Genomic DNA, 18509 nt, shown 5'->3' with positions numbered 1-18509 from the left:
TCACATTTGTCAAATGGCACTTTGCCATCGGTTAGAATACCTTTCCCCACCATCTTCCCTCCATTTTCATCACTACGAAATGCAACAGGTCCTTAAAACTTCTCTTCATAGTTTACTAGTGGCCTTGTGTCACATGTCATGTGCCTGGAACATCCACTGTCCATGTACCATACATCATTGACTGGTGGACTGTTCCTGCACAAATCAAAGAAAAGGATCAGTTCATGGATGAAATACCAGCTGGAACAACTTGCAAATCATCAGCAACGTTAACAATTGTTGCATTGGGTTTGGGATCTTCATAAACAACTTCACATGACTCATTTGAATTATCTGATTCATAGCCAGTTTCTTATGGAATTCCCACATATAGAACTATGCTTGTGCATTCTTCAATGAGAAATTCTCTCTTCATGGTTGTCACTACTGTTTCACATGTCACTTTTGTTTCATTTCTTGGTTTCCAATGAAATCCTTGAGGTTCAAACCCATGTTTTAAAAGGTATTTCTCATCACCATTTAACTCTCTTGATTTCTTTCTCCTAAATACCTCTCATTTAACTTTTTCTTCACCCTCTGTTGACTTCCCTTGGTCAACAGATTTCTCACTCTTAACAACCTTAACAGGATTTATTCTAACAGGATCATTGGAGCCCTTTTGTTCTTCAACTATTTTCTTTTCGTTCTTGTCAACAACTATAATTTTTTTTGTTTACTTCAGCTCCTTTCTTAGTACCATCAGATGGCTTCTTGCCCTTGCCCAGGTATTCATCATACTTCTTCTTGTAACGACCAAAGTCTTGCCTAAACTTGGTTGTATCTGGAACGTGAAATGGCTTGAATGTAAATCTTTCATGACAAGAATAAATGTGATGTCCATACACATCACAATGTTTGCACCAAAATTTTCCTTTAAAGTTTTCACTTGACTTTCCTTTTTTAAATCTTTCACTTGGTCTTGGGGGGTCAACTCCAATGGTCTTTTGAGTTTTGAGACCATCAAGGTCAATTGAGAAAGGTACAAATTCTTCAATCCTTATGTCTTGTATTTCCATTTAACTCTTATCCTTTCCAAATTAATTGGCTCATCATCTGAATTATCTCTAAACATTGATTGTCTTCTTTCATATTCTTCCACACTTTCTACTTCACCAACATCAAATAATTATTGACTTGAGAAAATAGGGTATTCATGAATAAGCTGATTACTGTTCACAGTTTCTTCAGTCTTCTTCTTGTTCTTAACCTTTTTCTCCTTTAATGCTTCTTTGCTTGAGGCTTCACAAAATTATAGTAAACTTTTGATCCACCACATATGTCAAATGACACATGTTCTTTTCTCATTTGTTGATGATGTTTTCTCATCTTGGGTGTGATCTTTGGTACCAAAGGAAGTTTGTCAATTGAGCATGGTTTGCCCTTTATTTAGTCCTTTGAATCATTATCACTTGAACATTTATCACTTGAGTCACTTAAAGTCATCTCTGTTCAAACAGTCTTCATCAAAATTATCTTTAGACACTCGCACACCAATAGAAATCTCAGCATTCTTTTCTTCTTTAACTTCTTCTTTCATTACACACTCACCCTTGTTATCAACTTCAACGAACTTATAATTTTCAATGAACTCTCCCTTTCTTTGAACACTTCCCTAAACTGATCAAGGAATGCATTTCTCTTTCCCTTATCAACCTTCAATGAGTAATTGTCATTGAAAGGTAGAGGAATAAATAACCTTGTATTTATCTTCCTCCTTGATCTTGTTCAATTCCCACAAATATTTTCAGTTGAAACTAAATTTTTTATATAACCATTTTCAACTTGAAGAGTAGTATTCTTCAGCTTTTCATAAAAAAACATCTTCTTCAATTCTTCTATTTTAGTGACATATCTAGACTGTTTCATATAGCTTTCCACACATTCTTGTTCAAGACTTTTGATTCTTTCTTCATAAGCCAAGTCACTTGCCTCATATACATTGATCATACTTTGCTTTTTAAAACACTCACTTTGTAACTTTCCCACAGTAATTCTTAATGATTCAATCATTTCAAGTAATTCAAGTTTTGAGGAATTTGAATGTACCTAAGATGAAGAAGATTCAACTTCACTCTCTATTTTAGTCATGAATGCTACATTTGCTTTTTCAATGTCATTAGCATGATTGCTCCAATCAAAATCACCTTTTGTTGTGCAGCTAATGCAACATTCCCTTGGTTTCTTGGTTGGTTGACATTGTTTCTGTTAGGGTTTGAAGGAGCTTGTGGAGGGCTTTGATTATTTCTTTGAAAATTCTGATGTTGGGGAATTACTTGCTAGTGATTCTGTGGTTGTTGGTTGTTGTAGTTGTTGTTGAAGTTTCTCTGTTGGCCTTGATTCTGGTTTTGGTATTGATATTGATTTCTTGGTTGAGCAAACTGATTGTTTTGAAAACTTCTAGGTTGATTGCATTCCTTTGCAAAGTGTCCTGCCTGTCAACAGTTGTAGCAAATTGCTTTTGATTTATCAAATCCTATCCTGTCGTTTGGACCAGACACAAGGGACCTTCCAGTTCTATTAAAAAATCTCTTTCTTCTCAAGGCTAGCATAGCAGCCTGCCATTTCGAATCCATGTCTTCTAAGTCATCTGCATCGATTTTCTCTAGATATTCATGAACCACACTGGTGTGAATCATATTTTTAGGCACAAAGGCATTGCATGACTTAGTAAACATTGAGAATAAGGCTTGATATTCATTTCCTTGGTTAGCATTTCCACCATCATAAGGAGCATGTCCACTGGCCATAGAAGATGTATCATTGTCATCAACCAATTGGACATTAAATCTGGATTGCCCACCATGATTTCTTGCATTACCAGCAACAAACCCCCATGGTGTGTCTTCACCATATTCACTTGGTTCTTCAATGATGGGAATCTATTGTTGATTTTTCGTGGACAAATTTCCCATGGGTGCTATGTAACACCCCAACCCGAAAAGGGCTGACGTGTCACTTTTTACGGAGGTATACAGAGATAGAGTACATAAGTCCATTACTTAGAAATCTTAATAGGCATCCTAACATTTATTTCACTCTCTCCATCCCGCCCAAAGTAACTTGTGAACCAGTATGAGGGAAAACTTTATGGAAAGAGCCGAATGCCCGGTACGGAATAATAGGCTCGAGTATTAAAATGTTTTCAGTAAAACAGTAAGGTTAAATATAGTTTACGATGGCGATAGCAAAACAATTTTCAGTAACAAAAGAAACAGTAAGCCGGAACACTTTCGGATAGCTCAAAATAATAACTTCTGAGTCAGAATAGTAACAGATAATTCAGAACGGTAACAGATGATTCATAACGGTACAAATATTTCATAATAAAAATAGATAATTTAAACAGGCACACATAGTTCATATCATACGGATGTACCCATGAGCCGAACAGTAACAGAAACAGAGGTGACGATATACAGGGGGTCATTCCTGTATACCAATCACATGGAATGGGGCAGGTTGTCACACCAACATCCAAAGAGAAGCTGAAACAGAGCTAGGATCGACCCATGCGCCTCCTAGTAGCTTTGTACCACACCTGTGCCTAGGGACGCCGTGAACTAATCTCTCCGTCACGGAAGGAGCACATGTTTTCGGTGCCACAACAACATGCTCGTGGGACACTCCTCGAGAAGCATAGCACTCAGGGTAATAGAGCATAAAAAAGTATATTTTTGAAGCATTTAAAAATTCAGTACAAAACATAAGGTAATGAGCAAAATTAATTTAAATCTATCGCATGCTTGTTTTTGTTAAAACGTAACAGACAATTAACGTATTATAGACCCAAATATAACATATCAGAAAAACTGAGCGTAAGTTGAATCCCACATTCTTGCTTAACAATATTGTGATAATATAGCCGAGTGTTTATAGATATGAAATACCGCATCGTATCCACCACACCCAGACATGTGATCAAAGTTTGGTTTCCCATGATGTTCGAAATTCATATTACTTCCCTTGATCACACAAGTTTTAAAATGTCTTGTTGCAAAGAAACAAAATAATCGTAAGAAACATGAAATGAACGGAAAGCCAAATAAGACGTCAAGAGTTCAGGGTCTTAGTCATAGTGGTTATCACAAATCGAACCAGATAACAAAGGAGGGGGTAAGGATCCGTACATGAAGGAATAGTTCACAATATCCTACAAGAAATTTACATTTTGATGAGATATATGCTTCTAATGTTTGGAGTCGCGTGCATGTTTACATGTGTACTAATCCAGAAACGTAAGTTTTTAAAGTTACAAAGTTTATAGTTGTTGATTTTTATGTGAATTTAATTATTAGTGGTTATTTAATTACTTCGTTTCGAGATTATCTAAATTACATGTTAGTTTATGAGATATAATATATATAGGTTAGTAATGTAAGCTACTTTTTATCTACATATCTAAATGAAGTTTCTTATTTCATTACGGAACCACATTGATCCACTCTACTCTTTGGTTTATAACCTTGTAATCAAATTTCTTTTTCTCTTTACAATTTCATTTTTTTAATTTTTTTATTCATTTATTGTTATTGACGTTAGTACACAAAAGATAGACTAGTTGTCCTCCTCCTACCTATATTTTATATTTTACCGGTTCTTGAAGTATACTACATATGACATATAATTTGATTTATGGGTTATCAAAAGTTAGATGTGTACAACGGTATATAACGTGGGTAAATATTTAGGAGCCCGCATGTGGATTACCTCAGTTTTAAGTTACATATGGTTCGCTGCTGCCATATCATAAACTACGACGATGCTGATGGTCAGCGGACAAAAGTAGGGGATGGAGACGAACGAATGTGTGTTTGGTTTTGCGTTTAATGCACGCAACGATAGAGTTAGCCAGAGGTGATGTTATTGACACTTGAAAAACGCATGTAGTGCTTGTGAGGGAACGTGCACCTGTTCTTATGGTTGCGTTTGGTGTCATGGAATAGGGGTGACAAATGGTGATGTAAGTTTTGAGTTAAGCGTGTGAAAGGAAATTGGCAAAAAAGTCTGTCACGGTCACTAGAAGTGTGGAGAGTAGCGGTGCATAGTGAAGGGAAGTGGAGACGGGCTTGTTTTGGTTTTACTTTTCACTTTGCTGCTTGTAAAGAGGAAGGCCAGAGGATACATGGAAGTTGAGGCGAAGAAGTTGTATGGCTAACAGAAGCATGCCTTGATTTATATAATAAATGGTTCATATAATAATGGCGATGAGTTCAAAATATCTTCTAGTCAAAATAATGATCTGAACGAAGAGAACACCAAAAATAATGATCACTGGCATCAACAGTAAAGTTTTGATGGTTTCTTGTATTGTCCAATCAAAATTTACTTCATATAACTTATTATTATTATTATTATTATTATTATTATTAGGTACTACGAAATATGTAAACTTAACAAACTTAAATAAAACTTAAGATTTTTTTTTAAAAATAATCAAATCTGTGTACAAACTTCTCAAATCTGATATATCTGGACGGATTTAAGCATGATCTATAATAATGATAAGAAATTTAAGATAGATCTAAGTAAGAAGACACTTTTAAACCTCAAAAATATTGTAGATCTGATAAAAATAAAAAAACAGGGCAACTGACGTCACAAACCAAGGTAACAATTATCAGTTGACGTCACTCTTCATCTTCACAATCAGCAATAGTTCTTCACAAAAATAGTTGAAACAAGCTCTGATACCACTTTTCGGTTCCGTATAGCTCACTCAATAGATCACTCACTCATTGTCGTAACCCACACATAAGTGTTGACATGAAGGTTAATGACTTACTATTTTTGATAAAGAACAATAGAATATTAAAGGTGGAATCAATAATAATCTAAATGTTGCTCAACGGACATGAAAGTAACAAACACACAAAGTAACTCAAAAGATTATCATAAATATTGCGAAAGATACAATGAAAATCAATTTCTAGGTGGAATGTTTGGATTTATGGCAGCTTTCCGTACGTGAGTGAGACAGCCGTCAAATCACAATATTATCGTTGTCACGTCGTTGTCTTAGGTGTGCCCTAAATTATTCCTTTTATAGAAACCCTATTGATAGAAACATATTCAAAACATATTACAAAAGATTCTAAGTGTAAACAGGTATTCGAGCAAACTTTGCAGTTTTTTGTCATTATCGAGCAGACCTGGTAACCATTAAGTGTGCTAGGGAACAGTTCTCCGGGCAAACTTTACCTAGAATATTTTCCTTAGAAAATATTCATCTAGCATACTTCAATCCTCTTGACCATATCAAACTTTGCTCGATAAAGTCCTACGAGCAAACTTGTTCTTCAGAGATCCCTTCAACCTTTTGTTAACTTAACTTATTTGAACAAACCCAAGTGTGCTTTGTAGCTTGCTCGAGGTTGAACCTTGCTCGTAAGAATTCGTTAAGTAAATTCTTCATCAACTTCCTTCAAGCTTGCTGGGACCACTATTTATTTATAAACCTTGCTAGATCTTTCATAAGACTTGGTTTTAGCTTGGTTTAGTTAAGAGTTTGCTATGAAACAAACCTTGCTTGACTAGAAGAACAACCTTTCTAGACAAAGTGAAACTTGCTCGTTCTATTACTTAAGAGAAATTCTAGAAGATAACCTTGCTGGGAAAGCAAAATACCTTGCTAGATTAAGTAAAAGCTTGTTGGAATGTCTGAGTTTGCTCGGTTTCCATACTTAGCCATTTTCAGAGAGGGTGAGAAGATTTAAATCTTCTTTAGGTATTTTCTCATCCCATCAATGTAAATCTAACACCAAAATAGGGCACCGGTGCCGGAGCTTTACACTAAATAAAACCAAAGGAAACCCACCCAAAACAAACAATTTTCAAAAACTCAAAAACTGAGCCACTGATTTTTTATTTTGTTTGATCCAAAAACCAAATGTTTCATTTTTAAGTTTATTTGGTGTTACATTCTCACGCCCAAAAGGTAAAACCAAAAAACCCAAAACCAAAAATTTTAAAAACTCCCAAAACCTACCCAGACCAACCCCATGAATACTACCTCTACCACTAAGTTGCGGATTAAAACAACTTACAGCTACAAGTTGAAATTTTCCCTTGACAATGTAGTAAGATGCGGGAAGCCAGACTACCAGCTCAATGGGGTCCACATCATGAGCAATGGTAACCAATTGTGCTTTGTTCTGGAATGGTATAAAATGGTTATTAGTTTTGTGACAAAATTAATAGATGTGGTGTAAAAAAATAAATCTGAAAGTTAACCTGCTCAATGAGATATGTGACATGATTGAGGCTGTATTTCACAATAATGGGCTTCTTTTCTTCCACTTTCTTTCGATGAACTTCAGCCTCAGCTCATTTTATTAGGCGTTCTATCTTTGCTGCTTTGTCCTCAGGCATGTACTTGAGGAGCATCTTGAACAAATTGGTTGCTACAATTAAAGAATGAAACTTTTTATAAGAATTCAAGCATAATAAATTATACTTATTAAAAAAAGATTACCAAGATTTTTGTCAACAGTTTTGGTGAACTGGTTTAAAAGCTGGTGAGACCTTCAACCTCTGCTTGAGGGTCCTCTTCTTCCTCTGAATACAAATAGCATGCGGTCATTTGACAAACCTGTGCACATCAATGTTAACCAATTGTGCTTTGTTATAAAATGGTATAAAAAGTTTATTAGTTTTGTGACCAATTAATAGATGTGTAAAAAATTAAATTTGAAAGTTAACCTGCTCAATGAGACATGTGACATGATTGAGGCTGTATTTCACAACAATGGGCTTCTTTTCTTCCACTTTCTTTCGATGAACTTCAGCCTCAGCTCATTTTATTAGGCGTTCTATCTTTGCTGCTTTGTCCTTAGGCATGTACTTGAGGAGCATCTTGAACAAATTGGTTGCTACAATTAAAGAACGAAACATTATATAATAATTCAAGCACAATAAATTATATATATTAAAAAAAGATTACCAAGATTTTTGTCAAGGGTTTTGGTGAACTGGTTCAAAGCTAGTAGGACCTTCAATCTCTGCTCGAGGGTCCTCTTCTTCCTCTGAATACGAACAACCAGCGGTCATCTGACAAACCTGTGCACATCCTTATTCAATGGCAATGCTCCACCGATTCCGAACTGCTTCGGCCTCTTCTCGAACAACGGGTTCACTACCTTCTCCTACAATCCATTCTTCAAAACATATTCATTCTTATCATTATCATGCTGTTGCAAATACAATTATTATTATTATTATTATTATTATTATTATTATTATTATTATAAAATGTATAATTCATAAACTACAAAAGACATCCTTATAAACCATATTTTTTGTTTTATCTGTAACTTTACCTTTCTTGTCTAATATAAACATTTTAACATTGTTCTACTATTCACTCTTGATAAAGCTACATAAAGTTGTCAAGGTGTAAACACCGGGTCTTTGAGATATATACCAAATCTTGCCAAAGACTGACACTTCAACCGGAAATTGTCTTCTCTTCAATTTAAATAGAAGTTTCTTATCAAAGGGGGTTATGTTGGGCTAGTATTATATGGTTTGTACTTGTTATTGGGCTCATAATGTAAACCGATATCTATAGGATCTCGATAGGCTTTTGAGTTGTTTTTGGCTTCTGTGTACTACCTATATAAACAATGTGTTTAGGTTTATTATAGGTTGGTCGTTCATAATATAGACGAGATATATATTGGTATGTTTGTATAACCAGTTGTGCTAAGAACTAGACGTTTAATATACATGTGTTTTGAAGCTTATTCTTTGTGTTCTCCAAGTGTGTTTTTACATAATACTGAATCATCTCGTGTTAGTTTCCGCATAATCATGAGATCGTGTGATATCACATTGAAAGAACCGTTTAAAGGACTTACAATTGGTATCAGAGCCTATTGACCTATTCTAGGCTCGGTTGTTAAATCATAGATTCAAGTATTGTATTATTCTGGTTGTTTTTGTGGCTGCAGTGGTTGCTTTTCCGGTGATACTATCGTCGGAGAAGGATAAAAGTTTTATTGGTTTGAAGCTTGACTTAATCTTGGTTAAAATTCAAATCCCAGAGATTTCGGGATTTGATTTGTTACCAAAGTTACCTGGTCAAAGCTTCTTTGGTATTCTTGGAAGTTCTCGGGAAATTTTCATCGTTTTCGGCCATAACCTGGTCGTTCTCAGTGAATTTTGTTCGTTCTCGGTGAAATTTGTGTTTTCTTCGCAAAATTCAAGTGTTCTCGGTGGTTATGGATTGTTCTCGGTCACTGTTTGGTTTTCTCTGTTGACTTTTGGCTGTTCACGGTCAACTAAGAGAGTTCTCGGTTGACTTTCTTGGTTTTCGGTCAACGTTAGTTCTCGGCTGTGATTATACATCTGGGCCTATTCTTATTGGGCCTTAAGAAAACTGATAAATTATTTGAAACTTACTTTCTGGACCAGACCATTAACTTTTTATCCAAAATAGACCAAATAACCAATTGCTCATCAAATGTTGCACTTCATCAAGAACTGGATTCCATAATGGGAACTGCTACTCGTGTACCATGTTTGTTGTCTCATGGGGGGTTTGCTAAGTGGAAGTTTAGATTTGAAAAGTATGTGAAGATGAAAGATGCCAATATTTGGAGAAGTATTGTTCGAGGCCCTCAAGCTATCACTTATTAACGTGAAAACTCTAAAGAAGTAGTTGTGAAGCCTGTTGAACTGTATGACAATGCAGACTTGAAAATGTTGAAGATGACGACAAGGTGCTTGCTACTTTAACCATGACACTTTCACCCGAAATCGCCTTTGGATTCAGAGAATTACAGTTTTCTAAGGCATTATGGGAAGCCCTGATTGAGGTGTATGAAGGTAATGAGGACATGAGGAGAAGCCGTCAAGATCACTTACGATGGAAGTCAATATGTTTAATCATGTTCTGGGTGAACCTTTGGAAAAACAGCTGCAGATATTTATATCTCTTGTGACTTAGATGAGATATGCTAATATGGATCTGACAACAGTTGAGACAAACAATAAACTGTTCAATTCCCTGCCACAAAGCTGAGATATGAATGTTGCAGTGATCAAGAAGACGAAGGATCTCAACAGGTTAACTCTGGCAGAAGTCATGGCAATCATCAAGGCTTGTGACATGGATGACAAGCAGTGTGCCATAAATCATGCAAACTCCTACAATGTAGCCGACTATAGTGTTGATTCTAACAATGCCCTCATCTCGCAAGGCAACTTTTCAATGTTTAAGTCTCTCAGTGGCAGTACATTCCGCAGTCTTAAAATAACTTTTCTATTTTTAAGTCTACTTAGGGTCAATTCTCACAGGCACCACCACAACCAACTCCCGTGTTCTTTCCTCAACCTGCTCAACAAACTGCTTCAGCTGCAAAGTCCCAGCCATCTGCTGCATCTTCCAGTCAGTCTCCAAACCAAGTTCCCTCTATAGAAATGGAGACTTAAGAAAACATCGCCTTAATGATAGGATTCATGAATTGATACAACGCTTTTCTTGCTGGAGATATAGTTCAACCAGTTGTAGCTGCTAAGATGGATAAAATCCATCCTGATGTTGTGGAGGAAATTGATATCTCTTGACCAATAACCATGGCAGTTTTTCGTGCGAAGAAGTTTACAAAGTGAACGGGCAGAAAGAACTAGAATGTGCCAGCTAATCAGAAAGTGGGATTTAACAAAGATACTCCGAGGTGCTACAACTGTCACGAACCGGGTCATTTTGCTCGTGAGTACACTAACCCAGCTAAGGAAAGAAACTGAGAAAAAGCGATGGTCCTAGTGGGAAATGCTAGAGGAGAAAATGTAGCAGGTACGGGTGAAGTTGAGCGAGGTTTGGTAGCTCAACTATTCTCTTGGAATGATCAGATGGCCGCTCTCAACATCAATAATTAGACTGCAAATTTTGCCCAAATTGAAGTTGTTAAAGAAGAGAATGCTGCTGAGGAACAAGTGAAGGAACTTCAATTTGCATTCATGAGGTAAGTTCCAATAAAGTAGATTTATACAAATCCCACAATAGTAATTTTCTTAGAGAAATGAAAGGAATAAAATCTGAAAATTTTACTCTTAAGAAAACTGAGAAAGCTTTCAAAAATAAAATTGAGGCACAGAAAAGGGATTTTTCTAAACTTCAATTTGATTTTTGCATAAAATGTTGTCATCACTTAGATGCCAAATTGCAAATTGCTAAATTAACTTCTGAACGGGAAGCCTCTAGTTAGAGACCATAAATTTAACTAATAAATTTGAAAGAGCTGTATTATACTTTAAGAAATTCGATGGCTCCAGTGTTGTTGTTAACTACATTATTGAAAATCAATTATGGTGGAAAGAAAACTCAAGTGAGGGTATATGGTATAGTGTCGTACCCCCTCCATATAACGACAACTACATTGGTCCTCCTCTTACCAAGGAGCAGGAAGAAAAGGTCAAAACCATGCAGTATTGTAAATCTGCTGAGAATGGCAAAAGTGCCCTTGGTTCAGTAAAAGCTACTGAATCAACCTCAGGGGTGAATGATACTAATGTGTTTACTTTACGTGCAGATTTAGTAATTGTCGAGGATTGGACTGATGAGGATCATAATTTTCTTGTTTTGAATAATAAAGACTTTAATTGTCATATTTCTTTAAATTTACTTACTTTGAATTCTGTGACTTCAAATGTTTGTGTGGGCTCTGTTTTTAATAGCAAAGACAATTGTGTAGTTGATTCCTCTAAAACTTTGAAATCTAGTGGTGTGTCTTTGAATAAATTTGATAAAAATAAGAGCTCTCATAAATACTTATCACCTAAGTTTATCAAATAAGGAAGTTCAAATGGCCAAAATTGTGATAAATCAAGTTATAAGTCAGGTGGTAGATGCCAAGTAAAGCATACTAGCTCACACAACAGGTCTGGACCAGGAATAGACCACATTGAATTTTACATAAAACGTCAAACATGTTTTAATTGTGGAATTCCTGGTCATATCGCTAGAAACTGTCCACACCATCCATATGACCCATATTATGGATATTATCAGAGGAATATGCCTCGAAATACCCCTCAAAAGAATCAAGGTATCATAAGGAAAATCCCTCTAACGGTGATTGTAAAAGAAACAAGGCTGACAGGTTTAATCCTTATCAGACCAAGCCTAACACATTTCGAAAAATGATAGAAACCATGCTTCGGTCCCAAGAACTAAGTCAGTTTCTGAACCAAAACAAGGTCATAAGTCAAAGCTCTTTGTGTCTCCAACTCAGACACCAGAGATTAAGTCATCCATTCATATAAATGACAAAACTTCTAAAACAAGATATGAATGGTTGCCTAAATCTTCGGTAATCAAGCTATCAAGTTCCATCTTAGATAATCGGGAAGACATGTCATAGCAACCCATGACTAGTTTGGACAAATCAGGTTTACCCATTGTTACTATGGACTGGGTACCAAAAACTAACTGATCTCCCACATCATGCAGGAACAACTATGGAGGAATATCATCAGACCTTGGTATGTTGATAATGGCTGTTCCAGGAACATGACAGGAGACATCTCCCAACTACACTACATTCAATCTTTAACGGTGGGTATGTTTCCTGTGCGTAGGAGAAAAGGGGAAGATTACATAAAAGGGTACTGTAAGTAATGGTGTGCTCAAATTTGAAAATGTTAAATTCGTTCCTGAGTTGAAGCACAGTCTGCTTAGTGTCTTGCATATTTGCGATAAAGGTTTTTTTAACTCATTTTACAAACAAAGAATTGTTGATTTTAAAACCTGGTATCATCATACCAAAAGATTGGGTTCTTGTTAGATCACAAAGAAAAGATAATGCTTCTGTGATTGATATGAACAAAAATGTTCATGATGAAATCACGTCTTTGTTTTCAAATGTGTCATAACGCCATGCTTTGGCATCGTCGTCTAGGTCATGCAAACAATAAAAATTAAAACCGTTTGCTAAAAACGACTTGGTGCGTGGTTTACCTATCAAAGATTTTGTTACTATTGAAAAATGTGTGGCTTGTGCTTTGGGTATACACAATTGTAAATATCACAAGCCAAAACTTGTTAATACCATTTCATCAGTTTTTCAATTGCTGCATATGGATTTGTTCGGTCCAGTTTTTCTTGTCAAATAAGAGTGAGACTGCAGAATTGATAAAACTCTTCGTGGTGCTCATGAAGAATCAACTCAATTTAAAGATGAAGGGTATTCGTTGTGACAATGGCACGAAATTCAACTTAACACTGAATTATTTCTGTGCCGAGAAGGGGGGTGCTTTGACACTACAGTTAAGCTCGGATACCACAACAAAATGGATTTGCTGAAAGATGGAACATGACTCTTATTGAGGCGGCAAGAACTATGTGGTGTGATTAAAAGCTGCCCTTGTTCTTCTGGGTAGAGGCTGTTCATACGGCATGTTATGTCAAAAATCGAGTGCTGATCAACAAATCTCATATGAAGACTCCATATGAGATAGTATATGGTCACAAGCCCACGATTGCACATTTTCGAGCTTTCGGGTGTCCTTGTACTCTGCTGAATCTTGAAACGACACGAAAGTTTGGAACCAAAGCTGACGATTGCTATTTTGTTGGATATGCTGGTCGTACCGCCTGCAGAGTTTACAACAAGTCAACGAAGAAGATAGTGAAATCTTATGACGTGCGCTGGCTAGAAGAGAATGAGACTGATGCTCGGGTCGGTTCTGACTGGTTATTTGATTATACTGTACTTTTCAAGCCTTTTAATGTGTTTCCAGCTGTCGATACAGAAATTCCGGGCGCTGGTGCTTCAAATTCTGTTGATGACGAAGAAGACATACCTTCTGAATCTCATATGTCTCTACTGCTGGGTATTGATCCTTCAGAATCATTGGATACCACTCAGCCATTGTCAGCTAGTCAACAAGAAAATGTTACCGAAACTATATCTTCACCAGCACCTACAGTCGATGCTCCATCAGTTGAGGGGGAGAGTACGATTTGTCAAATATTTGGAAGCACACTATTCCCAGATGTCATACCAAACGAATACATTGCCAGTACTTCGTACTCACACAGTACGACGACATCTAGATGGAAGAATCCACTCTCTGAAATTCTTGAAGATCCAACTAATTTGCCATCCACCAGCTATATTCTAGAGCATTATATTCCAACAAGAATTCAATGAGATCATCCAATTGAAAATATCATGGGTCCTCTGGAAACATGCGTGTTAACCGGAAGTCAGACCGGACACATCAACAGCTATTTATTTTCCTGTTTCATTTCTCATATAGAGCCTATGTCAGTTGAAATGGCGCTGCAAGGGCCAAGTTGGGTGGATTCCATGCATGAGGAGTTGAATCCGTTTGAGAAACTCAAGATTTAGAGATTGGTTGAATTGCCAGTCAAAAAGAAAGCGTTCGATACAAGATGGGTTTTCCGTAACAAGCAAGAAGATGCTGGTGTTATTGTTTGAAATAAAGCGTGGCTCGTAGTTCGTGGTTTTCGTTAGGTTGAAGGCTTTGACTACACTGAAGTGTATGAGCCTGTGGCTCGACTTGAGGCCATTCGGATTTTTCTGGCGTATTCTTCCTACATCGGATTCACAATTTACCAGATGGATGTCAAAACAACGTTTTTTTATGGGGAAGTAAAGTAGGAGATTTATGTGGATCAGCCACTAGGGTTTGTTGATTCAAAACATCCAACTCATGTTTACAAGCTAGACAAGGCCCTTTACGGTCTTCACCAAGCCCACGGGGATGGTATGCTACCTTGACGGCTCACCTACTGGGGCATGGCTAAAAGAGAGGAACCATTGATCAGACATTGTTTCTTAAAACTGTTGTATAAGATTTGATCCTTTTTCAGATCTATGTGGATGACATCATCTTCGGGTCTACTAGTCCAACTCTATGTACTGAATTTGAAGAAGTGATGAAGAAAAGATTTGAAATGAGTTCGTTGGGGGAGATGAAAACTTTTCTGGGATTCCTAGTTCGTCAGAGTTCAATGGGAATTTTGTTGCATCAAGGACAATATGTCAAAGACATGCTTGCAATGTTCGAATTTCAATATTCTAAGAGCGCGACAAATTTTATGGCAGAAAGGCATCTTCTTTCATTCGATCCGGAAGGGAATCCCGTATATCAAACTTACTATCGATCAATGATCGGATCCCTGATGTATCTCACCGCCAGTCGCACTGATAACATGTTTGATGTCTTTCAATGCGCCCGGTTCCAGGCTACTCCTAAACTCTCTCATTTAATTGCTGTTAAACGTATTTTTAGATATCTGAAATGGCAACCGAAGCTAGGTCTTTGGTATCCCAAAAACTAAGATTTTGATTTATATGCTTTTGCTGATAGCAAATATGGTGGAGATTATATTGATAGGAAATTTACATCTGTTGGATGAAAATTCTTGGGTGATAGACTCATTTCATGGCAGTGCAAGAAACAACAAACGGTGTCTACGTCCACTACCGAGGCTGAATATGTTGCTGCGTCAGTCTGTTGTTCACAGGTCATCTGGATGCAACATCAATTGTTGGATTAATGTTTGGAATTTCTTAATACCCCAATCTTTTGTGATAATGATGATTCGATTGCTATTGTTAAAAATCCTGTTTAGCATTCAAAAACCAAGCACATTGACATTAAAATTCATTTTATTCGTGACTGTTACGACCGTAAATTGATTCATCTTGAGCAAGTTCACACTGAAAATAATGTGGCGGACTTATTTACAAAACCGGTTGGAACTTCCAGATTTAATGTGCTTGTGGGATTTCTTAAAATGCTTCGTTTTGATGATTGAGTCTTCTTAAGGTTAAATTTGTACATAATTATTTTTATTTTCTTTGAAAGTTTGCACAAATTTCAGGGAAGAAAATTAAAAAAATTCAAAAAGAGAGAGTGTGTGTGTGTGTTTTATTAAAAAAATTAAATATAAAAAAATTAATATTTGAAAAATATTTTTTACACTTTCGCTTAAAATTACATCGGTTACTCAAGTTTGAAGGACATATACTTGTATATGTTTGGTCTTGTCATCTACTTATAGACATACAGGATAGCCATTCACCTAAGACTGAAAGCAATTGGGCAGTTGTGGTATGTTATTGGTTTTAATTCTTTCGCTTAGACTTTTGTCGGTTATTATAAGTTTGAGGGACATGTATTTATATGTGTGTTTAGTCCTGTTATCTATCTATAGACATACGGCAGAGCCATTTACCTGAGAACTAAAAGTGACTGGGCGACTGAGTTTAAAATTGTCTTATGTAACTCAATTGGGAAGTGATACGATTGTTCAGTTAAGAGCTTTTTAGAAGCTTTAAATATTTTCAAATGAAAATTGATCCAACCTTTGGAAAATGATAATAAAATTGATTCTGTGTGCCTAACTTGTGGAGTTACTTGTTTTAAAAGGCTTTAGAACAGCCATTGATTTGAATGTAGCTTTCCATTATGCGTAAAAGTTGAAGTGATATAAGCTAAATTTGCTAAACTTACTGTGGAAAGTCATTTTGAAGAAATGTGCATGTCTCCAAATATATCTCTCCGAATGATAGGCAGAAAAGTAATTACCCAGTCATACACGAGCCCATTAGTGTATTGATCTCCAAAATATTATGCCTTTGAATATATATTAAAAAAATTAATTATTTATTTTAATATATAATATTGTGTTACTAAAATTCGTTTTTTTCAAAAGCTTAAAGGGTCAAACTAGAACTACAAGGGTGGGGTATTCAAATAAGTCCTAAACACTTTGAATGGAAGGCATGTAAGTTCAACGTTCAACCTTAAAGCTTAAATTTTTTTTTGATATATAGAATACATTTTGATCAAGCACTAGGGGGTTGGAGTTAAATTGAGGTGATCTGGGGAAAACCAAATACGCTTTGAGAAAAGATAGGAGGCATCACAGGTCCATGAGTGAAGTCCATATGAGATTTATGCCTAAATGAACATAACGCGTATCACTGATGCAATGAAAATCATGCTAAGTCTATTATACCTGCTATCAATCTGTATCTCTAGGTCATAATAATGCTGAACATGAATCATTGCGAAAGCATCTTAATCAATATGATTCCATGTTCGGATCTTTTCTTAAGAGGTTGCGTGTTTATCAAAACTGAAATCAAATACCAAAATTTGTAAAATTACAAGAAGACCGAGTGATTAATTTTATTTCTACCTTTATTTTTGTTTTATCATTAGTTGTTATTAATTTTATTTTTACCTCATGATTACTCTTGTTGAAAACAAATGCTATAAGAGATCGGTTTTTTAAAACATGGTACAAGCCCATGTTTGGTCATGAAAAACTGTTTTCGGCCCATGTCTGTATGGCCTATAAAAGGTTTGGTGAATGTAACATCGATTTGATCTAATGTTTGGCCCATATTCATCACATGTTTTCGGCCCATCGGGGTTTTCGGCCCAATCTAAAATTTTTGAAGTTTAAAAGGCTCACATCTGCATTATTGGCCTCTTTACTTTAAATCTCAAATCAGTAATTTTCTCTCTAAGCCGAAAACCCTCAAGTTACTTAGCCTCTAAGCTATTCACTCTTGCTTTCTTCAAGAACTAACGTGATCTACGTTGATAAATAGGTAAATGAAAACTTGAGAAAGGGGGTTTCAGGTCACTGTGGATGTTCTATGGATGGAACTAACAGTTGGATCCTTTTGATAATCATGTTGTGGATATTTCTTAGGATAAAAAGGAATAATGATGTTTGTGGGTTGTGTTTTAATATGTTATGAGTGTTTAACGTTGCAGGTTTTGATTTCAATGGTGGTTTTGGTGATTTGGTGAAGATAACACGTATTTCGAGATGGAATCCAAGGGTTTTCAAGGCCGAGATCTTTATAGATCTCGGTATCTTGGGTTCTCGGGATGAGTGACTGGAAAGTTTAAGATCCTTAGAGGTCTCGGTCAAGGTTTGATCGAGAACCAACATTCGTGACCGAGAACTCATGTTCTCGGTAATACAGGGTTTTTTAAATGAACAGTGCTGGACAGAAAACTCCCTTTTGTACCGGACCTCCATTTATTGATAGAAAACTCAATTTACGGACCGAAAACCACTTATTATATATTAAAATTGACATTAATTTACAAATAAGGACTATTATTATCTAAATTTGCATTTTTGGTCCTTGTTCTTTAGCCTAGTTGTCAACTTTATCTATAATACTAAGTGAATATCCAGTTAAGTGAACACACTATTAACTTGACTTGTGTGTTGCAGTCATGGGTGATCAAGCACCATTGAAATTTGTGGATACTCACAATATTACCGGATGCTTATATTATCCACCTCTTGTACACAAAGAGTTCAAGTCCATGATAGTGGGGCTTAACACGTGTAGGATTTCTCATGCTATACGAGAAACCACTGTCATTTGCAAGAATATGGTGACGGAGTTTTGGAACAATGCTTCCATTAGCCAAAGGGGTGGAGCTGTGACAATAGCTTCAAA

General features: G+C 36.2%; 1 pseudogene; it reads right to left on the bottom strand.

The window, feature by feature from the left end:
• Window positions 1-8315, bottom strand: part of LOC143555302 (large ribosomal subunit protein eL8y-like) — a 38805-nt pseudogene extending 30490 nt beyond the window's left edge.
• Window positions 8316-18509: the final 10194 nt, after the last annotated feature.

This window comes from Bidens hawaiensis, unplaced genomic scaffold, assembly GCF_021521415.1.
Source record: "Bidens hawaiensis isolate Kalapana, Puna unplaced genomic scaffold, B.hawaiensis_p1.1 tig00018037_1, whole genome shotgun sequence".
Lineage (NCBI taxonomy): Eukaryota > Viridiplantae > Streptophyta > Magnoliopsida > Asterales > Asteraceae > Bidens > Bidens hawaiensis.
Note: the sequence above shows the minus strand (reverse complement) of the source record. Positions and strands in the feature narration are given on the sequence as shown.